The 14638-nt window shown below is 50.6% G+C and overlaps 1 pseudogene; it reads left to right on the forward strand.

Annotated features, from left to right (window-relative positions):
- Nucleotides 1-4399: 4399 nt before the first annotated feature.
- On the forward strand, nucleotides 4400-12236 carry LOC138850318 (zinc finger protein 628-like; annotated as a pseudogene).
- The last annotated feature ends 2402 nt before the right edge of the window (nucleotides 12237-14638 follow it).

Raw genomic sequence — 14638 nt, forward strand, 5'->3', positions numbered from 1 at the left:
ATCTATGACTATTTTGCTATACCAATGAATTCTTTTCTTTCTAGAATATGGCACTAAGAGTCACATGTATTCTCATTGCTGGGATTATTATATAGATAACCAATCAATATTTGCATATAATTACCCTGCTAATGTTTATTGATTATTAAAGGTAAAACTTTGACTAATAAGGACAAAAATCACCACTGTGTGATGATCTTAATGGTCTTTATCATGCACTCCATGAGAAATTTCTAGCATAAATGTGTGTTACTCCTCCTTTCATTTCCAAAATGTTTGCCAGTTGCTACACACATTATTGAGCAATTCATGTCAGTGTAAGTTACTACAAAAATTACTGATCAGTTAATTAATTTCTGGAGAGGGCCTCAGACACTGCACAGGTGTATCACAGTTCTCTCTAGTGACAGATTTCTCTAAATGCTAATGAAGTGTAGACTTCAGGGCCTTCCATGTGCTTTGCTATGGATGAACCTAGATTTTCTTCAGTCCAAAGGCCTCTAAAAATTAAAATTATAAAAGTATTTAGTGTGATACAAATTATGACACATTCAAAGGAGGTTGTTTTCAAAAAATGAAAGTATAAAATGGTGGCAGGGAGTAGATAAAAAGTAGAAATGTTATCTCTCAAGCTTTTTTTAAATCTTGAGGGAAAATTAAAAAAAAAGTGTGTTATAAGTCGGACCATGAAAGCATATACTTCTTTTTTTTTTTTTCTTTTTTACAGGCAGAGTGAACAGTGAGAGAGAGAGACAGAGAGAAAGGTCTTCCTTTGTTGTTGGTTCACCCTCCAATGGCCGCCGCTGCCGGCGCACCGCACTGATCCTATGGCAGGAGCCAGGTGCTTATCCTGGTCTCCCATGGGGTGCAGGACCCTAGCACTTGGGCCATCCTCCACTGCACTCCTGGGCCACAGCAGAGAGATGTCCTGGAAGAGGGGCAACCAGGATAGAATCCGGTGCCCCGACCAGGACTAGAACCTGGTGTGCCGGTGCCGCAAGGCGGAGGATTAGGCTATTGAGCTGTGGCACCGGGAAGCATATACTTCTGTAAGCCTAATCCTGTGCTGTTTATGAATAGCCATTGAGTTGTAATATTTATCATGAATCTCAATAGTATTTATATTTCCAGTTTTAAGATTGTATTATGTGTTGCCAGCAATGTGACATAGCCCATAAAGCCGCCACCTGCAGTGTTGGTATCCTATATGGGCACCGGTTTGAGTCCTGATTACTCCCCTTCCAATCCAGCTCTCTGCTATGGCCTGGGAAAGCAGTAGAAGATGGCCCAAGTCCTTGGGCCCTGCACCCATGTGGGAGACCTGGAAGAGGCTCCTGGATCCTTGCTTCAGATTGGCGCAGCTCTGGCCATTACAACCATGTAAAAAGTGAACCAGAGAATGGAAGACCTCTCTCTCTCTTTCTCTCTCTATCTCTCTCTCTGCCTCTCCTTTCTGTGTAACTTTTTTAATTAAATAAATAAGTCTTTAAGAAAGAACCCTTAGTATGTGTATATATTTATGAAAGCTGATTTGCACATTTCTCCTATGGCTTGTTGTGTATACTGCATCCAAAATAGGATGCTTTCCAAACATTCACTAGCCTAATTATTGTTCGCTTTTGTACATATTTGGACATGCTTTCTTATATATGTATGTTATCCAACTTGGCACAACTTATCTCAGACACATAATAGAATATTTTATATGTAGGACACTGTACTGATTCCTTGTACAGCTGTAAGTTCATGTATTTAATGATTAATCAATTTCATATCACCTTCTAGATAACCAGTCTATGTTTTATCATGTGCTTGCGTCCCTGCATTCTTTCACTTTAATTTGCCTTTTTTATTTCTTTATTTTCCTGTGTTCCTCCCCAGAGATCAGGCTCGTGCTATAACTCTTATGCACAACACTTTGTTTCATCCAGAGAAAAGGAAACTGTAAAATTCAAAATCTCATCCTGCATAACATATCTCTTTCAATATCTTGAAGTACATTTGAATGATTTATCTTTTATTTGTTTAGCTTGAATTCTATAGATTCTCATCAGATAATAAAGAATGGTTGAAAGAGAAATAGTTGAGGGTGACTCGTGGTGGGGGCCGCGGGAGGGAGCGCGCCCCCGCCCCCCTTCCCAGAACCCCCCCCCCCGCCCTGGCCGTGCAGCCACTACTGGGGCGCTCCCTTTCTGTTGGCCCCTGCGGGAAGGCCCTGGAACTCCCCGCCCTTGTTCCTGGGTCGGGCCACAGGTGAGAGTGGGGGTGGGAGTGGAGGGAGGGACCGGAAGGCTGAGACTTGAGGAAGCCGAGAGCGTGAAACCGGAAGGGGTGCCTCAAAGGGAAGGTCACTATTTTATCGCCTACTCTTGCCCGCTGAGCCGGCGCCGCCCTCTTAATGGGCCAGAGGCTGCGTTTTACAGAAGACGCCCCTCTTGTTGTTTGTTTGCCCCCTAAAAGGAGTTGTCACGGCTGTGTAGGTAATGGCAGGAAAAGCTCCCCGGCCGCTCAGTGGCGGCGCCCTCTTAAAGAGGAAGTCCGACCTGCTGGAAGGGCGTGGACCGGCCTTGGAGGGGCAGGCTCTGCTCGGCGCACCTGCGGGCGGGGCCGTGGCCACTCGGACCCTGGCGATGCTCCGCCTTCTTAGAGGCGCACCAGCTTCTGGGCACGCGCGGGTCCCTGCAGAGGCCTCCCCTACCGTTTCAAGGGGTGGGTGCTCATTCATTCTTCAAAGGAATTCGTTCCCTGGACACAAGCCCCCATTTCTGCGGCCATGATTTGGGAAATCATGGCGGAGGCCACACCCTGGGTGGTCCTCTGCACGCTCCGGCGGCCCTGCAGCAGAGGCTGCAGCAGTTGGCGTTGGTGGCGGTAGAGGAGGGTTGAGCAAGCCCCACGAGTCAGTCTGGCGACATCTGGAGCCGGTGTGGTGGTCTTGGCTGCCAGGGCGTGGTTGGTACTGGTGCCGTTCACGGGATAGTCCCACGGAACACTTTGGTCCAGCCACCGCTGAGGCGAAGAGTGCCATGGAGACACGGATGAGGCTGGGGCAGAGACTGGGGAGTGTCGGCAAAGACTTGGGGATGAGACTGGGGCTGGGGACGCTGGTGTGCTGGAGAAGCCAGGCAGGTGCCCCAAGGAGGGAGCAGGCTGGCGGGCGGGGTGCAGCCTTAGAAGGCACGGAGGGGACGAGGCTGCAGGCCATGGGGAGACCACAGGCTCAGAAACAGGAACTCTGGGAGGTCTCAGAGCAGCGGAGTGGAGTGGCCTCCCTGGAGCTGCTGTGTGGGGAACAGATGGGGTTAGGAAGGGAAGGGGCAGGGGCAGAGGCCTGGCGCGGCCTCCGGGAGAGGAGGTGGCAGCACACAAGTGGGCCTCCAGAAGTGGCCGGGTTCCGCACCGGACCCTGCTGGCGGACCGCCTCCAGAGAGCCAGGGGGAGAAAGGCGGCAAGGAAGGCCCGGCTGCCACCTTCAGACAGAAGACGGGGATTGAGTCTGGGCTGAAGCGGGCGCAGGAAGCCGGGGTTGGGGTTGGAGTTGGGCATGGGAAGTCCGAGGTGTCCCAGGTCCACGTGGCACAGCCTGGCAGGGGTGTGCAGCCCTGGGAGTGGAGACAGCTCCCAGGGGGAGACTTGTGGGAATGCGAGGGCACAGGCATGGAGGGCAGTGAGCTTCGCGTCGGGGAGGGGTCTCAGCATTCTCCATTGCGTGGGGTGGTCCTGCAACCCTGCAGTGTTGAGAAGAACTCTTGGTCTCACCCCAGAGGCCGGCAGCACCTGCCCTGCAGTTGATAGACAGCCGGGGCTCCCTTGGGAGGTGGGAGCCCCTGGCGCGCTGGCTGGAAGCTGAGGGCTTCCTCTCCGGATTGCTTGTGTTTTCCCTGGAACCGGTGTGGTCTGTGGCAGAGTTGCCCGCTTAGAGCAGGAGGGGACCGGGTACTGGAGTCTGGGGAGAAGAGAGGCTGCCAAGGAGCCTCAGAGCAGGCGGTGTATGCAGTGGGGCCGGCCAGGCCGCCTGGGGGGCCAGCATAGGCTGGGGGAGGGGCTGTGAGAATGGGGGCGGGACAGTGGCAGAGGGCCAGCAGCAGCAGGGGCCGCAGACCTGGTGGTGTCCAGGGACTTGGTGTTCCAAGAGGGGTGAGCCAGGAGGCAGAGTGATGGTGGCTAGGGGGACTGGCTGGAGGCCAGAGCCCTGCAGAGGCTATGGTCAGACTGAAGGGTTAGGGCGAGGCCGGGGCCGCAGCCTGTGTGGAGGCGCAGGTGGGTGAGGTCTTTAGGGAGCTGTGGGCGGCAGAGGATGCGGCCTGGATGTACGGGCAAGGAGCACAGTCCTGCCGGCCGCGCCCAGGCTGCTCAGTCCAGGGAGATGGCCAGCATCGCGAGGGTGACCCGTTGTCCTAATTTGTCGGACGGTTTCCATTTTGACACTACCAGCCTCTTTTCCTGGGCAACCGTGGGCTGCTGGGAGCGCACATCCCACGGGGGACCTCTGGGGGGTGGGTGGCCCGGGGAGGCACCCAGTGTGGCCTGAGGCTGAGTGTAGCGCCCACCGCTGACCCAGAATCCTTCCGCCAGGTGTGATGATCGGCTCCCACGCAGACATGGCGCCTGCCTCCACCTCGGAGGGGGCCAGGAAGAAGCCGGGCCCCGCCGCCCCCGCACCCTCAGCCCAGTACGAGTGTGGGGAGTGCGGCAAGTCGTTCCGCTGGTCCTCGCGGCTGCTGCACCACCAGCGCACGAACACAGGAGAATGGCCCCATACCCGTGCCCCGACTGCCCCAAGGCCTTCAAGAACTCGTCTAGCCTGCAGCGCCACCGCCAGGTGCACACGGGCGAGTGCCCCCACGCCTGCGGCGTCCGCGGCAAGGGCTTCGCCCAGACCTCCAACCTGCGGCAGCACCAGCGCGTGCACACGGGCGAGTGCCCCTTCCGCTGCCCGCTCTGCCCCAAGACCTTCACGCACTCCTCCAACCTGTTGCGGCACCAGCGCACGCAAGGCCCCGCAGCCGCCGCCAACCCCGCGCTCGCCGCCGGCCCCCGCCGCTCCGGGAGCCCTACCCGGACACCGGCAAGGTCTTGGTGACCGAGGCTTACCTGCAGCCGTCCAGCCCCTCTGCGCCCCCCGCGCCACCGCCCCCGCCTGTGGTGCCCGAGTTGTTTCTGGGGCCGCAGAGACCACGGTGGAGCTGGTGTACCGCTGCGAAGGCTGCGAGCAGGGCTTCGGCAGCGAGGAGCTGCTGCTGGAGCACCAGCCGTGCCCTGGGCCCCAGGACGCGCCCCGCGAGCCGCCAAAAGTCGACCCGCCGGCGTCGCTGGCCCCCGGGTCCCTTCTGCCACAGCCCGCTCCCGCCGCCGCGCCCGGCTTCGCCTGCTTGCCCTGCGGGAAGTCCTTCAGGACGGTGGCCAGCCACCGGCACAGCCACGGGCCGCCCGCCGGGCAGGCCTTCCGCTGCGGCAGCTGTGACGGCGCCTTCCGCAGCTGGCCAGCCTCCTGGCGCACCAGCAGTGCCACGTGGAGGAGGTGGCGGCCGGGCGCCCTCCCCCGCAGGCCGAGGCGCCGAGGTCACCTGCACCCAGGAACCGCTGGTTCCCGCCGCCCCCGCCCGGCCTCTGCAGAGCGCCCTTACAAGCGCGCCGAGTGCGGCAAGTCCTTCAAGGGCTCCTAGGGCTGTGGTACCATCTGCGGAACCACATGGGCAAGCGGCCCTACCAGTGCGGCGAGTGCGGCAAGGCCTTCAAGCGATCGTCCCTGCTGGCCTTCCACCAGCGCATGCACACGGGGCTGCGCGCCTTCACCTGTGGCCAGTGCGGCCTCACCTTCAAGTGGTCGTCCTACTACCAGTACCACCTATGGTTGCTCGGGCGAGCGCCCCTACGGCGTGCGGGGAGTGCGGCAAGGCCTTCGTAACATGTCGTGCCTGCAGCGCCACCACCACATGCACAGGGGCAAGCGCCCCCACGCCTGCGGCGTCTGCGGCAAGAGCTTCGCCCAGACCTCCAACCCGCAGCAGCACCAGAGCACGCACTAGGCCGATCGCCCTTTGCCCGCCCGGTGTGCGGCCGCGGCTTCGTCATGGCCGCCTACCTGTAGCGGCACAAGCGGACGCACGCCCCCGCCAGCGCTGCCTGCATCGCAGCCCCCGCGGCCGGCCCGCACCTGCCCCGCTGGCCGCCGCCCCGGCCCCGCTGGCCACCGCCTCGGCCCCGCTGGCCACGGAGGACATGCACATGCTCGCTCACCTCCAGGCCACGCTCTCCCTCGAGGTGGGGGTGGGGGTGGGGGGTGGGGGGCGCGGTCCCGGACCTAGCAGTCCCCAACTCGCAGACGTTTCTCCTAGTGCAGACCGCCCAGGGCCTCCAGCTGATTCTCAGCAGCCTGCAGCCCCCCAGACCCCCAGCTCCGCCCGCACCCCCCAAGCTCATCCTGCTGCCCTCCGCCGGCGCTGGAGCCGGGGACGGCCGCGGGAGGCCGTGTGAGCAGGCAGTGGGGAAAGCCGGTCAGGGGACTGGAGTCATGTGGCTGCCAGGTCCGGAGGTCTGGGGGGCAGGGGGAGGGCGGGCGTTGCGGACGCTGGTGCGGAGGGCACAGCCTGATTGTTCTGTAGAACGTAGGGGGCGGGGAGGTAGGGCCGCAAGAAGTGAGTGGGGTCCAGCTGCAGCCAGCCCACAGCGGACCAGCAGTCGGGTTCCGGCGGGGCAACCGTGACCACCGAGGTCCCCAACCTGCTGGTGGTGCAGAGTGGAGCCTCGGAGGAGCTGCTCACGTGCCCAGGCCCTGAGGAGGCGTGGGGACGCAGAGGCCGGCACGGGGGTGGTGCAGGACTCCTCTTCGAGACGCTGCAAACGGACAAGGGGCTGCAGAGCGTGCTGGTGCTGAGCGAGGCGGATGGGGAGCAGACTGGGCTGTGCGTGCAGGAGGTTGAGACCCTCGCCCCCAGCTCACCCGGGCAGAAGCTTCTCACCATACGCACCGCCCCCGCAGGCGAGCTGTTGGAGAGCAGTAGAGCCGGGGGAGGCGTAGCCACGCTGCAGCTACTGGCCCCGCCGCCGCCGCCTGGCCCCATGGCTGCCCCGCCAGGCTCCCCGCCGCTCCCCGGCCCAGATGGCACAAGTGGTCCCCGCAGAAGCTGGGCCTGGCGTCGTGACCCCGCAGGCCCTGTCCTCCATCCAGATCGTGCAGACCCTGCCCTCCGTCCAGCTGGTGCACACGTGTTTAGGCCCCACAAGTGTCCGCGCCCGCCTCACGCAGACCCCGCCTGCAGAATGCAGGGCCTGCAGGCAAGCTTGGTTGATAAAGACCGCGGATCTCAAAAAAAAAAAAAAAAAAAGAGAGAGAGAGAGAGAGAGAAATATTTGAATGCCATTTCCAAATTTTTGATCGAATTTTTGACCATTTTTCAGAATTTTTATGTTTGTAATGATAAGAAATAAAATACTTTACTATGCACTTATATATCTGTGGAATCATTTAACGCGTATTTACCAACTGGTATTTATCTTCAAAGTTGAAATCGTCATACCCACACAAATAAAATTGGCATAATTTACCATTTTCAAGATATTTTGATATCCAGCTTTCTAAATAATAACAGTAATATTTTGTATTCTGAATTGAATAGCTCTGGAAAAAGAGAAGTTCATTGTTTGAAATGCAAACTTTACATCCAATATTTTTGAGATAAATTAGTTTTATAAGAGTTTTTGGAAAATAGAATGCTATAATATCACTTTTAAAAAGCTATGAGTACTTATTAAAATTACCATTGGAAATTGACTTTCTAAATTCCATATAAAATTATTTGGAAACTCATTTAGGAAATGTGGTTTTATATATGTCACAGGATACATATTAGGCAGTACTAACTATAAGTGTTAATTCTTTAAACAACACTGGGGTGATGTAAATAAGTAAATTATTTCTCCTGTAATTTTCTCCCTGTCTTTTGTAATCCCCTACATATTAGCAAAACTGTACCTTATGTTTATAATCAGTATCCATAATTTTTAAGTGGAAAATAATTCAGTTAATGGTTGATGTGAGTTGTATATGGACAAAATGCCCATGAAACTAAAAGTCAGTAAAGGATCAAGCTAAATTGGCTCAGTTTATAAATATGTTTTTATTTGACTGTTGTCAGTCATAAATAATCATATTCAAAGATCAAAACTGGACAAATTTGTTGTCATTCATCAGGGGATGTTTATAAAAAGTTCCAAGTTACTAGTGAAAAAAGAAAGAGGAATACAGAAATTCCTTTTGTGGAACATTTTTTGAAATCATAACCATCATTTATAAAAGATAACCTAGGTACAGTTTTTAAAACTTGAATTTCAATTCCAAAAGTTTAAGACATTCCTGAATAGCTGCCCACTTTTCCCTGTCACGTGTATTCTCTCCATTAAACCATGTAACTTTGCATTTCCCCATCTAATAGCCTGGGCACTCTCCCTCAGATTCTGTCCCATCTGTCCTGATGGATGCTCTACCTCATTAAACCTTGCTACCTTGCAAAAAACCCACATGTTTTATTTACTTGAAAGGCAAATGTAAAGAGGGATGAAAGAGGAAGTGAGGAATGGAGGGAGAAAGGCAAAGAGGTACGGGAATAGAGGGTGGGGGAAAATAGATCTTCTATCCACTATTTCACTCCCAAAATGACTACAATGAATGGGACCAGGTGGGGCCTAAGCCAGGGGCTTCACACTCAAACCAGGGCTTTCATACAGGTGTCAGGATCCCAAGCAATTTGTCCATCTTCCAATGCTTTCTCAGGTGAATTAGCAGGGGAGTGGATCAAAAGTGGAAAACCCAGAACTCAAACCAGTGTTGATATGAGATGCCAGTGTCACTGGTGGCAGCTTAACTAGCAATACTGCAATGGTGGCCCCCTAATTAAACTGTTGATTTAAAAATTTTTATTAATCATTCCATAGAAATGATAAAATTATATCTCTAGTATCCAGAGTAATCCATACTTTAAAATTGTTATTAAATGAAAAAGTGAGCATGAAGTGTACATCCAAAAATGGGAGAAAACTTATTGCATATCTCAATTAATCTAAATTATTAAATAATTATTTAAATAAATAATAATTATTTAAATAAGTTATATTAATTGGTTAATATAATTTACCATGATATTAAAATATTTCATTTGTGAAATTCGAAACTGTATGGATTTTATAATTTGAAAACACACTTTGTCACTAGTGAATACTCACGTGTTCATTTAGTGTTTTATTTGCTGAGCTGCATTAGTTCTCAGGGTACAGTGATATGGTCTCTCCTGAACCTTGTCCTGATGCTCATTCCCCCAAGCAAGCAAAAAGAAAACCATGAGTCCCTATAACAACATAGTACTTTTGTCCTTCATAATTTTCTGCTTTCATATATAAAAGGATTAACATTAAACAATAAATAGGAGTTTAGCAAAGAATTATAGTATTTTCAGAAAAACATGAATTGCCTGCATTCTATAGAAGATAAATTTTTTCAAAAGATTTTTGAGGCTTAAAAAGCAGCAAGGAAATATGAGAAAATGACCAACTCTAGACAGCTGTCAAGTTACTTATAAACTGCAGCATATTTTTGTGTTTTAACATATGTGAAGCTAATATAGGCACTAAAATGGCTTTAAGTATAGAACATACATAAAAGCAAATATATATTATAAAAATTTTAAATTTATATTTGATAATCTGAATTATGTATATACATGAATAAATAATTACATAACATCAAGAGTCAAGAGTGATAATTGGTAGTCAGATTTTTCATCTAGTATAGGACCATAATATAATAATCATAAATGAAGACTATTAAATTACATAAAATATTTAAGGCTTCTGTTCAACAAAATTTAAAAACATCTGAGACAATGCTGACATGTATTTAAGAAAACATTATATTCACACTATATTAAATTAGAGCCTCCATGAACTTATGTAAACAAAATGAATCCCTGAATGAAAATGGATATAGAATATAAAGAGTTAATTCGTAAGAGGACCATTATAGTGAGAAAAAAATGGAGCTGTGGAAACTTACTAGCAGTCAGGGTAATGTAAATTAAAATTTTGAGGTTTATTTGACTACTAGACCAAAAACTTTGCTGCTGTCAGTTGTTGGGAAACTGGCCCAGGTTTAGCCAGGTGGCCACATGGCCCAACCTCTGTGGTCAAGCTCCACCCCCATCCTAATGGGATTCACTGCTCCTGCTTCCCTGTCCGCCCTGGGGCACAGTTTTAAAAGGCAAAGTTTTAAAAGGGCTTGCTCTCTTGGCCCTTCTCTCCTGCACTCTCTTGGTTCTTCTCTCTTGGCTCCTCTCTCTGCTCTATCTTCTCACTATCTCCTCTCCTCTGTCTCTCTCTCTTATACTCTTTCTCTCTCTTTCCCTTCACCGCCCCTTCACTCCGGTCTGTTGGGTGTTCCCCAATAAACCCTTTCCCTTATTCCAGTGTTCAGTGTGTTTTTTGATGGCTAACATTCATATATAACATCAGTGACATTTGTAAAGGTATTCATTACTGGTAGATATTTAACTTCGTGTAAATTTTATGGAAAATCTAGAGAGTATCTATTGGAATTTAAAATGTGTATTATTCTTCACTAGTAACCCATCAAGTAGGAATCTTTCCTACAAAAGCAGTAGCTGATTTATAAACTGCTATACTGGTTACATGTTGTCTGTGATCATCATTAAAATGTGTGGAAAACCTAAAATCAATCAATAAGTGACCAGATCACGTTGCATTTGTTTTACAAAGAATGTTGCATACTCGTGAAAAATTGCAACAAAGCATACATGTATCAATGCTGCATTGTTTAATCTATAATGAAAGAAAAGAGGATGGAGGAAGGGAGGGATACAGAAGAAAAAAACAGTTCATGCATACAAATTCCTGTGCCCTGCTGATAGGCATTTAGAAACCACTCTGGAAAGATATATTATATTTAAAACAAATTATTTCTTATTTGAAAGTCAGAGTTACACACAGAGAGAGAAGCAGAGGCTGAGAGAGAGAGAGAAAGGTCTTCCATCTGCTGGTCTACTCCCCAATTAGCTGCAACAGCTGGAGCTGTGCCGATCCGAAGCCCGGAGCCAGAAGCCAGGAGCCAGGAGCTAGGAGCCAGGAGCCTCCTCAGGGTCTCCCCTGTGAGTGCAGGGCCCCAGGGACTTGGGCCATCTTCCAGTGCTTTCACAGACCTCAGCAGAGAGCTGCATCAGAATTGGAGCAGCCGGGGAAGATACATTATTAACATGATACCATTCATTAGAAGTGAATTTTGAGTCTTTTTTCCCTACTATTAAATGGATCTGAGTTAAATAGAAGCACTGGCATTAGATTTTTTTTTAAATACCACACAGGCACCCCCTCCTTCATAAACACACGTACTACAATTAAATGACTTTCAGAAAGCCTTCCTTCCTTCCTTCCTTCCTTCTTTCCTTCTTTCTTACTAAGGCAGAGTTACATAGAGGCAGAGGTAGAGAGATAGGTCTTCCATCTGCTGTTTTTCTCCCCAGATGGCAGTACAGCTGGAGTGGGGCCTATCTGAGCCAGGAGCCAGGAGCCAGGAGCTTCTTCAAGGTCTCCCATGTGGGTGCAGGAGCCCAAGGACTTAGACCATCCTCCACTGCTCTCCCAGGTCAAAGAAGAGAGCTGAATCAGAAGAGGAGCAGCCTGGATTCAAACCAGTGCCCTTAAGGGATGCCAGCACATGGCTCTACCCACTATGCCACAGCTCTGACCCCTGCATTAGATATTTAAAAATTAATTAAATCAACATATTATGAAGAACATCAACCTTTTTATTGAATTGATAATATTATTTAATTAATCCTTGACATTTAATCTGCTTCTAAATTTTTAAGGCCTCATCTCTTTATCAGCACAGTCTGTGCCTGGCATGCTGTTGGCCCCAGGCCCAGGGTTATGATAGGGAGTCTCTGGGAAGCCAGTGGTGGCTACATCAGTGGAAGCTGCAGGCTGCGGGGGCTGTAGGAATAGCAGCATTGGTCCCCATGGACACATGTTCTTGTGGAGGAATCATCTTGAACCTGGCCACCTACTGTGTGGGGTCCTCTGGGGGCTCCTTCTGCTTATTCTGGTACAGGCTGCATCTGTCCTCCATTGCTTCTCCTGCTGTTTTGCCCCCTGACTGGGTGTATGACCTGGGACCCCAGTTGGCCTCCCTGTTGGCCTGGAGTCCTTGCTGCTGGAAGCTGGATTGATTGTGAAGTTGGCCTGCAGCTTGGGCTACAGGCTGAGAATGCACAAGACAGGGTTGGTCTCTGTCAACCCCATTTTCCAAGACACTTCTCCCAGAAGGTTCCAGAGAGACAAGGCAGAGGCTCCATCCTGACCAGGTTCTTACAGCTTGTGAGAGCAAGACGGGAAGCCCATGTGGAGGAAGGCAGAGTGTAGCTGCAGGAGGCTGGTCATGCTGACACAGGAGGGTGCTGTTTAGCCCATGCAGTGTGTAGTGGAGAGGATCATCTGGGAGTTCCCCAGTAACAATGCCAAGGATGCTACATACCTGCTCTGAGGTGCCAAAGTGTCTGGAACTGGTGCTCACAGCCCCAAGGACACAGCCCACACAGTCCAGTTTGTGGAGGGGCTCTTCTGACAGGGGGCCTCCAAATTGGTGTTCCTGCCCACAATGCTCATACTCAGTGGTCAGGGTCACAGAGGGACCAAGACTGCAGAGAACATGAGCCAACTGTCAGGGGCTTCTGTTGCCTTGCTGATGAACTAAAGGTAGAAGCCCACACCAACGCACTGGAACACCAGTGCTGCTGGCATGCCCAGGCCTTGAGCTTGACATTGACATTGCTGGTGAACACTCCAACAAACGCACATTGATAGAAGTTGTCCCTTACATGAGCAGTGGCACCAGGGGTGCTGGCTGCAGTATACTGGCCTGGAGGTTCAGGTTATGCAGGATGAACCTCAGGGACATTTTGTGGCAGGGCCAGCACTTGAGAGCCATGGCCATGGACTTGCTATAGCAGGTCTCTCAGCTGCTCCTGCCAGCACCATCATGTTGGTTCAGGTCAGGTACAGCAGTGTTCCTTCACTCACAGCCTGCAAGCATGCCTCCAGGAAGGGGGTAGCACTGTTTTAGGGTTCTAAGTGGATGACATGCTGCTCTGCTCCCTACCCTCTGGAGCCAGTGCATCAGCATCCAGGCATCTGTGGGGTGGGGCTGTACCAGGTGTGCCACTTCATTGAGCTTCACTTGGAAGCACTTGAGAACCATGGCCTTAGCAGAGCCATTGTTGGTAACTACAGATTGGGGCTCCAGCACCTTTCGGGTCAGTTGAATGGATTGTATCCAGAAGCCACAAGGCCCTCGAGCACCCAGAGGCCTCCCTCACAGATCACCCCTGCAGCAGCTGTTGAAGATTGGACTCCAGGCCCCAGGTTTCCATACCTTTTTGATTCAGCCATTTCTTCATCTTGCTCTGACAGGTCCACAACCACCTGCTTCAGGTTCTTCCCAGCTGATACCTTGATTTGGAGGCCTTTGGACTCGAGATGATGCAAGCAAACTCTGTGATCACAGCTTACATCAGGTCCCCATGAAACTCTTCTACACGGTGATAGAAGACCTAATTGGAGGTGAGAGAGGCTGCTGTCACAGCCCCCTCAGTGTGTTGTTTACTTTTTCTCAGGTGGGCTCTCTTCCATGCAGTGCTTTTTGCCTTTCTCCATTGCTGCTGGATTCAGGGATGCTTGGGGTTTCCCCTCCATAAACCAGGCTCTACAAAGACTTCTTGTGAAGCTTGGATAACTAATTAGTCTCTGCACATTTCCCCTGCTTCTAATATGTGATGTAATAAATGATGTGATTAAATACACTTGATGCAATAAAATTCAAAAATAATCACTCATGCAACTGAATTTTAAATATATGTTGTTATACATTAATGTTAGCCCTCGCAAAACACACCGGACACTGGAGTAAGGGAAAGGGTTTATTGGGGAACACCCAACAGACCGGAGTGAAGGGGCAGTGAAGGAAAAAGAGAGAAAGAATATAAGAGAGAAACAGAGAGGAGAGGAGCTAGCAAGGAGAGAAGATAGAGCAGAGAAGAGGAGAGAGGAGAGCAGAGCCAAGAGAGCACGTGTTCAGGAACAGGCTCTTTTAAAACTTTGCTTGAGGGTGGGCAGGGAAGCAGAAGCAGTGAATCCCGTTAGGATGGGGGTGGAGCCTGGCTCAGGTAGCTGGGCCATGTGGCCACCTGGCTAAAACTACACCAGTTTCCTAACATTCCCCCCTTTTGCTTTTTATAAAGCAGGATTTGTATGGGGTTACATTAGTCCCAAAAGCCCAGGAGGGGTAGAGGGACAATAATCTGTCTTTAGAGCTACTTCCTACTGAAATGGGGTGATGAGGTACTCTTCACGGCATGGGGCGATGTCTCAAGTTGCTGTCTCCTGGGTGGAGAGCCGAGTATATTCCTGTAACAGCATTTGGTTGACTGGTAGTTGAATGCCTTGGTTCATTCCATTATCACCTGCTGTAAACACTTAAACAGACACTGTAGTATACAAGTCAGGGTGAGAATAGCAACCAATGATACTAAGAGTGGCATTAACCAGGTAATGAGAGGATTTCATAGAGAGGAAA

The sequence above is a fragment of the Oryctolagus cuniculus genome, chromosome 7 (assembly GCF_051225735.1).
Source record: "Oryctolagus cuniculus isolate XC-2025 breed Fujian yellow rabbit chromosome 7, ASM5122573v1, whole genome shotgun sequence".
NCBI lineage: Eukaryota > Metazoa > Chordata > Mammalia > Lagomorpha > Leporidae > Oryctolagus > Oryctolagus cuniculus.